Below are 13,497 nucleotides of genomic sequence, written 5' to 3' on the forward strand. Positions count from 1 at the left end.
TTAGAGTGAGAGAAAAAGTTGTGCATGGAAAAACTGTTGTAAAAAATTGTTCAGTGCTTTGCGAATTTTTAAGCAGTTTTTTAGGCAAAGTGAAACGGGACAGATTTGCTCATCACTGTACTTGCCCCCATTTCAAAAGATTAGAACTTGACATTATAACAAATTATAAATTAGAAGTTATAAGACAGTTGCCAGATGTGTAGATTGTAGAAAGGAATACAAAGAGATCTTATGAAGGAAACAAATGTGGTTACTCAAAGCCCATTTCAGCAATTAAGAGACAGTAGAATTTACTCGTTTATTGTCCCATTGAGGTTCTCACTGATCGCTACCTTCCCAGGAATTATTATCATATTTTACATTCCAGACTTCCTGAAAGAAATGGCAGAATACACAGAATGCAGGTATGGAATCCATTATCCGGAAACACGTTATCCAGAATGCTTCGAATTATGGAAAGACTGTCTCCCATAATAATCCATTATAATCAACTAATCCAGATATTTACAAGTTATTTTCTTTTTCTCTGTATTAATAAAACAGTACCTTGTCCTTGTACTTAATGCCACTATTTCCTTTCTAGGTTCTTTTTGCAGAAGATTCAGGCATTGAAGCCTCGTTAGAGGCAATGAAAGGTGAAATTGAAAGTAATATGTCTTGTCTAGAATGTGATGGAATAACGTTTAAATGCCAGCTTGGAAAACATGAGGAACATAGGGAAGAAGTTATTGGAAACAGAGTTCTGTTACCCTTTCGGAATGGATCATTATGTGTTTCTAAATGACTACTTTTGCCCATGTACATGAATGTGATGTAGAGTATTAGTGCAACATGCTTGTCGTAATTCACACCCTTTAGGCAGAGGGCTCTTTGGGGAGCATGCCTTGCTAGTTTTGTTGAACTGTTGCCAATTTTCATTTAACACTTTCCCTGGTTGAATGATCCTAACTGAACATGTTGAAAGCTGTAACTATCTATATTATATACATTGCTCTCTATTCCTGTTCCCTACTTGTAACAAAGCTAATTTCCTTCTGTCTTTAAAGACAATTTTATTCAAAATTTCCATGTAATAAGTTATAAAAGGAAAACCATAATCTGACTTTATGCAGTAAAGGAATGTTTCTTCTCTTTCTCAGCTGCTAATGCTTCATTCCTCAGCTCTATTGCTGTCTAAGGAAGCAGTAAAGTGCATGCTCTTGTGCTTATTCTTAGTACTCTTTCACTTTTGCACCCAGGGTTTGTAAATTACTCCTATAGAATCCTTGATGGAATGTTTACACACCCCAGTGTCAAAGTGGAAGTTCATTAAAATGCTGCCACACTGTCTTATGACTAAATATATTTGTTTTATCTTGCCCTCTCTCTAAAGGGGTTGTTCACCTTTGAGTTAACTTTTAGTATGATGTAGAGCAGGGGTGCCCAAAAGGTAGATCGGGATCTACCAGTAGACCTTTAACTGGTGATCAGTAGATCTCAAGACAATTTAACAAATCACCTTCCTGTTTCATTCAGATATTTATTACATTAAGGTTACATAATAAATAGTTGTTTGTTAATTATAGCAATATATATTTTCCCATAAATCAGTATTTAAATAATATTTTCCATGGAACAGAATGCTAACAATACTTTTATGGATCTAGATCATATTGGGGCAACACCAAAAAAAGCAGACCTCTCATTAGTAAAGTATGGGCACTCCTGATGTAGAGCGTTAACAGAGAGCATTGTTCATCTTTGAGTTAACTTTTGGTATGATGTAGAGAGTTCACGAAGAAAGAGCATTGTTCATCTTTCAGTTAACTTTTTGTTATATTTTCGGTAGCCGAGGATGAGTAGAGTATTACAGTGCTTTATTAGCAGAGACTCATGCAGGCATTACACAACAGTAACTTTCACTTTTAAGCTGTCAGGAAGTATGCACAGTATAAGTCTGAGCACAGTGACATCTATAGGCCATTTGTATAAACACCACATATTCCCCCTATAGTAGGAAAGCATTTGGGCAAATGTAATAAACAACAACAACAATGCATCTTAAAGCAATAATATACATTAGTCACATCACATAGTCCTTGGTCCATGCAGGTAGTTTTCAGATTCTCTCAGTACGCCTTATAAGTTCACTTTCTTCAGGCCTATTGCAGTTGACATCAGGAGTAGGAAAATGTCCTTCATCAAATGGAGCTTCTCCAAAGTCATATCTAACAGGAGCAAGATGACTTGCATTCCATATGCGTCCATCATACAGTACATATGTGTATGGTCCTCGCTGGCGTCTCACTTCAAGTGGTGTAGTAAATTTAGATTGTCCTTGTTTCAGTATTCCTGGTTTCTTAATTCTGACTAAAGATCCAGGCTGAAAGTATACTTCTCTTGCACCATGTTTTCTGTCAGTATAAGCCTTACATTTGGCTTGTTGACGTTTCACAATGTCAGCAGTAGATGATTTTGTAGGCACAGTATTTTGTGGAAGTTTGATGTCTGCAACATGTAGTTTATTGCGCATCTATCTGCCATGTAATAATTCATCTGGAGATGATTGGGTTGTTGCATGGCATGTTGCTCTGTAGTTATGTAGGAACTCTGTTGTAGATACTTTCCAAGATTTCCCAGTAAGATTTGCTGTCTGTAGTGTTTCTTTCAGACTGTTGAATCGCTTGATTTCTCCATTTGCTTGTGGGCAATACACTGAAGATTTCCTATGCACAATATTCCTCTCTCTCAGAAAGGATTCAAACTCATATGAGACAAACTGTGGTCTGTTGTCTGATATTAACTCCTTTGCATTACCTTCTCTGCTGAAGACTGTAGACAGAAATGTTATTACTGTAGCTGATGTTATATGAGAAACAAATGCAATTTCTGTCCATTTACTAGAGGAGAAAAAGAAGAAGAAGAAGAAGTGAAATCAAAACACTGTTAGTCTATAGACACTCACTTCTAAGATAAACTAGACTAACAGTGTTTTGATTTCACTTCTTCTTCTTCTTTTTTTCGCCTCTTGTGATTAGTAGTTTAATCTACACAAACTTGCAGTGTGATCGCCTTAGTAACACTGTGTTCACAGCTCCCCATTTCATTTTCTGTCCATTTACTGTAATATTCTATCAAAATTATAGCAAATCTGCAGTCTATAGGAGCATCTGTAAAATACTGTAATAGTCTATCAAAATTATAGCAAATCTACAGTCTATAAGAGCATCTGTAAAAGGGCCAACAATATCAATAGCAAGTTTTTCCCATGCTGAATCAGGGAATGGTACTGGTTTTACATCTGGTCTCACCTTAACTTTGTGTACAAAGTTCTTTGCACAACCCAATGAAGTGTTGCTTTGTGGTGAAATTTTAGACACTGGCTGTGTGGCCGGCACTGGTGCTGTAGTAATGAGACCATCAACTAATTGTAGGTTTAATGCAGCAAAGAGATCCCTTCCAAGTATATTCACAATGTAAATGTCAGATTTTGCAGTATTTGATTCAAATTGTACAGTCACTGGCAAACAACCAAGCACAGGGATTGGATCCTTTAAGTAACTGACCAGTTTCAGGGCAGGTGCAACAAGCGGATCTTTAATTCAAGAAAATATCCTTTGGTAGTATAGAAACAGCTGAACCTGTATCAAGCATCACGTTAATGGAGTGTCCCTTGTCAGCAGAAGCAGTACTGACACTGACAGTGCATATAAACTTGTCTGGAATAAATGTACCAGCTTTATCCACACTTAATACTGTAAAATTTGTAGTAGTGACTTCATGAACATCTTTAGTAGAACTACGGCAGATCTTAGCAAAATGTCCTTGTGCATTTGCAGCATCGTTTAGCTTTTGCTGGACATGTAACATGATTTGCAGTGTGTTGTGTTTAACCACAGAGAAAGCAGCATTTTCTATTTGTATTTGCTGTATGGTTTTGCAGTGTAGGTGAATCTCTTTCCCTAGCACAGTGTTTTGCCTGTGACTGTGCATTATTAGGCCACAGTATTGAATTCACAATCTGTACTTTCCCAGCAGTTCCCTGAAAGTTTTAGCCTCTGCCACTGCTTTTTCAATTTGGCTAGCAACTGAAATAGCATTTGCAAGGGTTAAATCCTGCTCTAGGAGCAGTCTCTCTCTAATGCGAGGTGAGTTTGTTTTTTCCACGTTGTCCACGTTGGCGGAATTTGTTTCTTTCAGCAACCACATTTACTCTTGGCATGAAAAAGTTCCTTATAGCAGTAAGAGCAGTTTCATGGCAGTGAATAAGTAAAGCACGCTTTCTAGCAGCAGAAATCTCCCCTTGGTCAGCAGCAATTTTCAAACATACGGATCCAAGCAGTAAAAGGTATGGTAGGCTCACCAGGGTTTGGAAGAAAAGGTGCAGGCTGCTGCAGAGGTAGAAGAGACATCTCCTCGTCAATTTGTTATGTTTTGGGTAGCTATGGTACTGTGTTAGCCAGTAGCAAAAATAACAAATAAAAAAACAATCAAATACATTGTATTAATGTAGACATAATACCTAGTATACCTAGTATATTGGCAGAGGCCCTTACACAGGCAAGAAAGGTGCTAAATAGAACTAAAGGACTCTGATCTGCAGCTTAAATCTGCCCCTGTATGGCCACCTAATACTTTAAAGTGGACACCCAGACACAAAAATCTGTATAATAAAAGTCCTTTTCAAATTAAACATGAAATCCAATTTCTGTATTAAAGCATTCATTCAGCTGTTGTAAACTCATTTAAAATCTCAGCTGTCAATCAAATATTGTCAGCTCCTCCTCTATGCCTTAGGCATAGAGGCGGGTCAGACAATTACTCTCCCCACATTCCCCCGTTCTCTTCACCATTTTGTGTAGCCAGGACATGGGGATGGACATCAGGTCCCCTATTCTGGTGCACAAACAAGATTCTGAGATGATTTAAGACTTGCCTTAATAACGGTGTCCACAAAATGGCTCCTGCCTGCTTGATGTAATTATGAATTCACAGACTCAAGGAAACAAGTTTCAGATAATTTATATTGTGTAATTAAAATTCATTTTGCTTGACTAATGTGATAAAATAGGATTTTGAATATTTTTTTTTGGGTGATGGGTCCCCTTTAATGTTGCATAAAATTATGTTTTATTTCATTTGGCAAAATCTTACTTGTATAATTTTACATGTACTTGTAATTAGTGATGGGCGAATTTGCGCCGTTTCGCCGAAAAATTTGCGAATTTCGCGCGAAATTTTCGAAACAGCGAAAAATTAGCGAAACGGCGCCTCGTTTTTGACGCCGGCGTCCGTTTTTTCGAAAAAATTTTTTTTGATGCCGGCAAATTTTTGCCGCGAATTTTCGCGGGCGTTTCACGAATTTATTCGCTGGCGGAGAATCATGCGAATTCACCGCGAATCCGCGCCTGGCGAATAAATTCACCCATCACTACTTGTAATTGTATTCTGAATTCTTTATAATTATATAAGTTTTTTGAAAAATAATATAATAAAACTGCACAACAGAGTGCAAAGAATCAATGTTTGGTGTTCAAATCGATTAAAGTACTTTAATTGTAGAATACATTTTTATCATTTCATTCGTAACATCTTTTTCCTTTCTAAGGGTGTCAATGTATTATAGATATATGGACAATATCTGTATCTAGATTTTCCTTATTCTATTTCTCCCATATAGATTTTTTTTCCCAGTGGTCCCTTATCCTCAGAAGGCTTATCCGATAAGATGCTGTTATTATTTCCATTTATACACACATACGTTTACACATATAGAATTTTGATTTTAGAACACTTCTTATATCCCTACATATTGTCATAAATTGTTCGATCTGCTGTGTGATCCATGAATATTGATTGCACAAAGAAGAATGTTTAATTATACATATTTTAAGTTAGGCTGTAAACGTCAGCTTCACTGTTATATTTGTGTAATAATAAGAATGTGTTATTTATTTATTGGTGTGGTTTTATTTATTTATTTTTTACCAAACCCAAATGATTTCTACAGGGAATACTTTTATGCTTCTTACTTTTATGCTGGTCTTTTGTTGACCTTTTGCATCAATGGCATGAGCATTTGAAATAATTCTGTCAATGAATTTGTGACATATATAATTTGGTTAGCAAAAAGACCTCAAATTCAACCCCTAAAATGATCCCCAGTTGTGTCGGACCTGTTATCCAGTATGCTCGGGACCTGGGGGGATTCCAGATAAGGGGTCTTTCTGTAATTTGTATCTCCATTAATTAATCCAACATTATTTTAACCCAATAGGATTGTTTTGCCTCCAATAAGGATTAATTATATCCATTATAACGTACAAGCTACTGTTTTATTATTACAGAGAAAAAGGAAATCAATTTTCAAAAATTTAATTATTTGATTAAAATGAAGTCAATGGGAGATGACCTTCCTATAATTCAGATCTTTCTGGATAATGGGTTTCTGGATAACGTATGCCTTACCCATACATGTTCAAAAATACACATACCTATACTAAACTAACTGTAGACCTTAAAATCCCAATAGTCTTGGATATTATTTTTGTTCAAAAATTCATCCAAGCCCCTCTTAAAGGCATTAATAGCATATTCCATCCCAACATCACCCTGGAAGGGCATTCCCAGCAAAGAGCATTATGAATGTATTGCTATTAGGGATGTAGCGAACTGTTCGCCCGCGAACTAGTTCGCGCGAACTTCGACCGTTCGCGTCCGCCGAATGTTCGCGAACGTTTGGGAACGTTCGCATTTTGAGTTCGCGTTCGATCGTTCGACCATTCGACCATTCGAATTCCTTCGACCGCTAAAAATCGAACGATTTCCATTCGTTCGAACGATTGTAAGCATTCGATCGAATGAAAAGCATTCGATCGAATGGCTTCGATCGTTCGATTCGAATGAAAATCCTTCGATCGAACGATTAAAATCCTTCGATCGTTCGAATCGAACGATTTTAGCGGTGTTCGAAGTTCGCAAACTGTTCGTGAACGTTCGCATTTTTTGCCGGTGTTCGCGAACGGCGTTCGCGAACACCAAATCGGCAGTTCGCTACATCCCTAATTGCTATAATTTAAAAGGAAGTTACTGTTTACAATGGATTGTAAAACTCAGTTTTACTGTGGATCTTTCTTTAGATAAAAGGAATGCAGAAAAGAACATCTTTTCACCCTTGTGATGACCTTAAGCGAACAGTTTGTATAAACGGATAAGCCATTGAAAAATAATGATCTGATCTGCAGATACACAGTGAAATGTGCAACGAAAGACATACACAGATCTCAATGAAAGACACACAAAGCTCCACAAGCAAACACATTAACATTGTTTTGTTCTGGTTTTGTTATTCCAGCGGCAAAGAGAGAATCATAATAGTGCTGAATATGATAACTATTTTTAAATATATAAGGGGAGCATATAATAATCTAAATGATTTATTTACCAGTAGGTCTTTCCAGCTGACACAAGGTCATCCATTCTGATTAAGATATTCCATAGAAATATTAAGGGTTTTTTACAGTAAGAGCTGTGAAGATGTGGAATTCTCTCCCTGAATCAGTGGTACAGGCTGATACATTAGATAGCTTTAAGAAGGGGTTGGATGGTGTTTAGCAAGTGAGGGAATACAGGGTTATGGGAGATAGCTCATAGTACAAGTTGATCCAGGGACTAGTCCGATTGCCATTTTGGAGTCAGGAAGGAAATCTTTTCACCTCTGAGGCAAATTAGAGGGGCTTAAAATTGGGTTTTTGCCTTCCACTGGGTCAACTGGCAGTTAGGCAGGTTAAAATAGAGTTAAAAGGTCGAACTTGATGGACGTGTGTCTTTTTTCAACCTAACTTACTATGTTACTATGACAACATTAAATAAACCAGGCTGTTTTTACTTCCAATAAGGATTAATTATATCTTAGTTGGGATCAAGTACGAGGTACTGCTTTATTATTACAGAGAAAAGGAAATAATTTTTAAAAATTTGGATTATTTGGATAAAATTGCGCTTATGGGAGACTATGGGGGTCTTTCTGTAATTAGGAGCTTTCTGGATAACGTGTTTCCAGATAATGGATTCCATACCTGTACTTGCTTGTTGGTACTAACATAGAGTATAATGAAGCAAAATTTGTGACAAATGTGAACCCTTTCTGCACATGGGTTGGTGGAAGCTAATGGTTTAGTCCAGCAAGTGACTAGAGGTTAGGATCTCTGGGGTAATAGACACAGTTACTGTAAGTGTCCTGGTAGACTATTGGTGCACCTGTTCAGTGGCAGGAAAGTTAGGGGCACAAATAGAGGCTCTGTTGGGGTGGGTTTACATCAGTACTTCATACTGTCATCTAGGAGACTAGGCTACTATTAACACATGCTTATTTAAAGAGAAAAAAATAGTTTGACACAGCTTGAATTGTAAGCGGAGGAATGAGTTTTGGTAAGATTTGGCTCTGGCTAAGGTATGGCAAAGTTGGTATAGCTTGGTTATAAATATGGTGGCCTTTGATGAACTGTAACAGAGGCTGTCTGTTGTTAGGTTAATTAATGAATTATCAATTTGTTATGAATTTTCAATAAACAAGCTGCAGCCTTTTGCACCACCAAAAGTTTGGTCTGTATTGTGTCTTTCTTGTATTGGGATTAGTTGTGCAACATATCAAGCCCATGTGCTTGAGGTGCTAATATCAATTTTTAAGAGCTAAATCTCATTGTATTGGGGTGCAGAATATAGGGCTGTCGTAGTATTTTAAAATCATGGCATTAATCATTCATTTCACATTGTCATATGCTAGAGAATAAATTGACAGTGTACACCATCTGCCTCCCTGGCAATAACAATCTTCAACAATAATCTTCATTTCAACATGTCAACTATGTCAACAATTCTGTCTGGAATATGCTTCTATTGTTTCATGGATACATATAAATGTCATTTTGCTACCTAAGATCTATTGTCTTATGGATCTTTTAATAAAGAGTGAAATCTAGCAGCTCTATATGCTAAACTGCTGATGAGTAATCAAATCCAATGCATGATGCAGTGAAGTTTTTTGGTTTATTGTAGGGATGCACCGAATCCAGGATTCGGTTCGGGATTCGGCCAAGGTTCGGCCTTTTTCAGTAGGATTTGAATCCCTGTGCCTGGCCGAACCGAATCCTAATTTGCATATGCAAATTGTGGGGAGGGCGGGATTTCACGTGACTTTTTGTTACAAAACAAGGAAGTAAACCAATTTTTTCCAAATTTTCCTTCCCTGCCCCTAATTTGCATATGCAAATTAGGATTCAGGTTCGGGATTCGGCCAAATCTTCCAAGATGAATTCGGGGATTCGGCCAAATCCAAAATAGTGAATTCGGTGCATCCCTTAGTTTATTATTACATTGTTACATACCTTAATCAAACAGCAGGAACAAGAAATGGTGTAAAATGGGCACAGCATTTATTACCATTTGATCAAATAAATACAACCTTGCCAGCCTCACCCCAAGGCAATATTCTAAAGCCAGAATTCCATAAGAGACTGCAACTGTTCTCTGCTGTTCCTCAGTGAAGGCTTGAGAGCAGCACTATGTCATTATTTCCACCACTGAGTATTTGGCTGCCTCTACCTATAGAGAGGATGGCCCCAAATCTGCTACCAGCAGGAGCTGCATCCCCCCCAGGGCCGGAACTAGGGGTATACAGAAGAGGCACATGCCTAGGGCTTATCGTGGGGGGGGGTCACTAGACAGGGGGAGTGAATGATCTTGGAAGAGGCGGACCTTGTGTAGGGGAGAGCACTGGGCCCCTCCAAAGATTGGGGGGGAAAATGCTTAGTAGTTACGCCACTGTAGAAAACGATAAAATATTTTTTTATGAGCAATGTATTATGTACTTTAAATGCTGTACTTCTGCTGACAACACCAGAAATTGTACAAACGATTTCAGGCAATCGTTGGGGCAATGTCAAGATGTTTCTCCCTCGGCTGCAGTGCTACAAAACACTTTGCCCCCCAAGCATATTTCAAGAATCTCAGTAGACGGCTAATTCTAGTGTGGTTTGCTCAAAGCATCTGAATGCACAAGCAGTTGCACTCTCGCGTTAGATTCCATGCCCCGGTGGGAAGGCAATCATTACACCAATATCATTTAAGGTGCATTTTCCTTGCTAAGCAAAAGGCTGGACATAATCTCAGGCAGAGCCTTGTTGCTCAGCACAATTCAATGTAATTGCTTATGTTATCTCTCAGAGGAAGAAAAATTCACATAAAATTTCAAGAGACTTGCAAATATTTTCAAAGCTGTTGAAACGCCTTTGGCAAATGTTTGAAGGCCAGCAGGGGACGGACAATTATTTTCATCTATATGTTAAATGTCTCAAGAGGTAGAGATATTTCAGATGGTTATATTAAGATCCAATGACCTTGGAACCTTCCCTATGTAAAAGTTTTGCACAAAGGAGAAATCTACACAATCTATACACTCAGCTCTGTAAGTAAAGCTGGCCATAGATGCAAAGATCCCATCGTTCGAATCTTAGAACGATCGGACTTCCCCATCTCCCGACCTGCTACTAACCATTCAGATCAAATAAAGTAGTAAAAGAACAGATCAGCCGATGTTCTGCCCCTGACAGCAATCGTATGATAGACAAAGCTTTAAACACACTAACTCTGCATTAAACAGTAAGGGAATAAAACATATTGCTCTGTATGGGACAATTCTGCTGAGAGACCAATTTGAATATACAGGTATGGGACCTGTATTCTACCTGTTATCCTCCATAGGAGATGACTTTTCCCATAATTTGGTGCTTTCTGGATAACGGGTTTCCCATACCTGTATACGAATCCCATTCCTATCCACCAGGTCAATAAAACCACACTGCATATAGTGACTCTATTGTCCAACCTAGACATAAGAAACCCTTCTTAAAAGATTAGTGTACCCATTGGAACTAATGTATTTAGAAGGCCAGAGCTGGAATTGTTGAAAATAATGACAATTGCCAGCTAGCTACTCAACAGGTAGACAAGAGTTCTAGAAATGAATATCCAGCTCTGATCCATACAAGACTATGTAAAAGCAACTCATATATGCAATTGTGATTTTGTTTTATGCCATCATGAGCATTCAATGGTTTAACCATATTCTGATGATTCAATTGAAGTCCCAGGTCCCATTTGTGAGACATATCTCCTTCTCATTTCTACACTTGCATGAAGATTCCTCCATCAGAATATTTTTGTTAATAAATCCTGGTAACGGTAATAGGTTCTAAAATTATCCCTACTTCAAATTGCTAAGCATGAGCTGGTATTCACCAACAGTTCAGGAATTAACTCATTGTTTAGTTCTTCAGAACAGGCAAATGTAGAAAACTGTCAGCTTTACTTAGCATGTCTAAATACTTTTAGGCACTACATTCTTTAAATGAGAGCCAGAAATGAACTTGTACATCCCAATCATCTATTCTTAATTACTTGGTTGAAGACTATTATGCCTAATGCCCCTGAGCACACAGAATATGAAAATTTGTTTTTAAAGGGAAAAAAAAAGAATCAATGTAAACTCACTCAGATTGAGTCCCTGAGCCCTTTGCAATTTACGTTTATTTTCTATATTTTACAGTTTTTAAAATGTTAGTATTGTAATACAGTTTTATACTGCTAGGCAGGCTTCAGCTTTTCAATTCACTTTGAAATTCCAGTGTCAGGGACCCTTACTGTATATGCACTTCCTGGATTTGTTTAAACCTAGGGTTTCTGACTCTCACTTGAGCCAAAAGTCTAGTATTAGAAGTCATAACTACATGTGTCTAAAACTAAAAATATGGAATTCACAAAGGTGCTTATCCAGAAAACCCCAGGTCCTAAGCATTCTGGACATACACAGTGGCTTAACTACTGGGGGAGCAGGGGGTGCAACTGGGCCAGGGCACCCCCGCAGGGCCCCCCCGGCAGATTGCGCGCTGCAGAAATGCGCACGGACGAGGGGGGGGGGGTCCCGGCTGCACCTACTGCCTCACCTGTTCCTTCTGTTCCATGTGGCTGTCGAGTAGGAGATCAAATTCTCTAGGCCAGTAACCAGTCCACATGAGGCGCATGCCACCCCCAGGTTTTTTATAATTAACCACACAGAATCAGTAACTACACAGAATCTACACCTCTTTGAAGAGTTACAATGTGCCATTGTGATTGGATTAGTGGAAGAGTTTATATGCCGAGAATTTCCCACACCAGTCAGTTGAACTGAAGAAGCTGCTCGGATGAGTAGTGAAACGTCTTCATTGATTACTCAGCAAGTCCAGTTGTTTTTAGATTTACCTATACTAGATATACTATGACCTGGATGAATGAAAATCTTCATAGTCATTGGGGCCCATATGTTTTACAATGTGTCTGCTGCACAAAGGACTGGTTTCTAACCTAGAGGAATATGTAATAAAGATGTAATACAATTTAGGTCTGGTAGGACAAGGTTTTCAATAGATTGTGTGCTTAGAATCAGGTGGCAATTCTTTTTTACATTTATTTTTTTCTGTTTTGATAATAAACACTTGAAAAACGTGACCAGAGTTATGCATTTTGAATAAATGAACATTAAGAAAAAAAATAAAAATAAAGGAAAATAGATAAAAGTACTTTAATAATTCTGTGACTTTTATTATCCCAAAAGTGAGGTATTTTTGCCAGACAATGTTGCATTTGACAATGTATTTTTCCCACACAGTGTTCCATTCTTTTAATCATGAAATGCAACAATATCCCAGTAAGTGACTCCTTATATGTGTGTGTACACACACACACATTGCATTTCCTTCAACCTTGGCACAACATGCATGGACCAGGTTATAGAAGTCCAAAGTCCACTTTATCATAAAAAATCAGGAAATCCCTTAAAAAATACCTTTTGCTTATTGTTTTTAATTTTACTATGAAGGAAATTGAAAATAGACAATGTATTCCTTGTTAATCCACTCGTTTAAATTGTTTCAATTTTTTTAAGGCTCGTCGACAGTTTCTGGAGTAGCCACCTCCATGTAGTATCATAACCAGAAAAAGTAGGAACTGGAGAGCCTTCCAATGTAGTTAGTATTTCTTTATTGAAGCACAAACTGAATGAAATTGAAAATAGTCCATGTTTCTAAATTCGTGGTTCTTGCAAAGTAGCTAATCCAGAAACCAGCGCACAGATAAACCCCTGTATAATGGTCTTCTAATCATCTGTATGAAGAAATATTCACAGGTTTCAGCATGTTTGATGTTAATCTAGGACAGTGTTCCCCAACCAGTTGCTCACCAACCTCTTGGACATTGCTCTCAGTGGCCTCAAAGCAGGTGCTTATTTTTTTTATTTCTGTTTTGGAGGTAAGTTTTGGTTGCATAAAAACCAGTTGTACTGCTAAACAGAGTGTCCTGTGGGCTGCCAGTCCAAATAGGGGCTACCAAATAGCCAAACACAGCCTTTATTTGACACCCCCTGGAAAATGTTTCATACTTGTGTTGCTCCTCAACTCTTTTTATATCTGAATGTTGCTCATG

Source organism: Xenopus laevis, chromosome 5S (genome assembly GCF_017654675.1).
Source record: "Xenopus laevis strain J_2021 chromosome 5S, Xenopus_laevis_v10.1, whole genome shotgun sequence".
Classification (NCBI taxonomy): Eukaryota; Metazoa; Chordata; class Amphibia; order Anura; family Pipidae; genus Xenopus; species Xenopus laevis.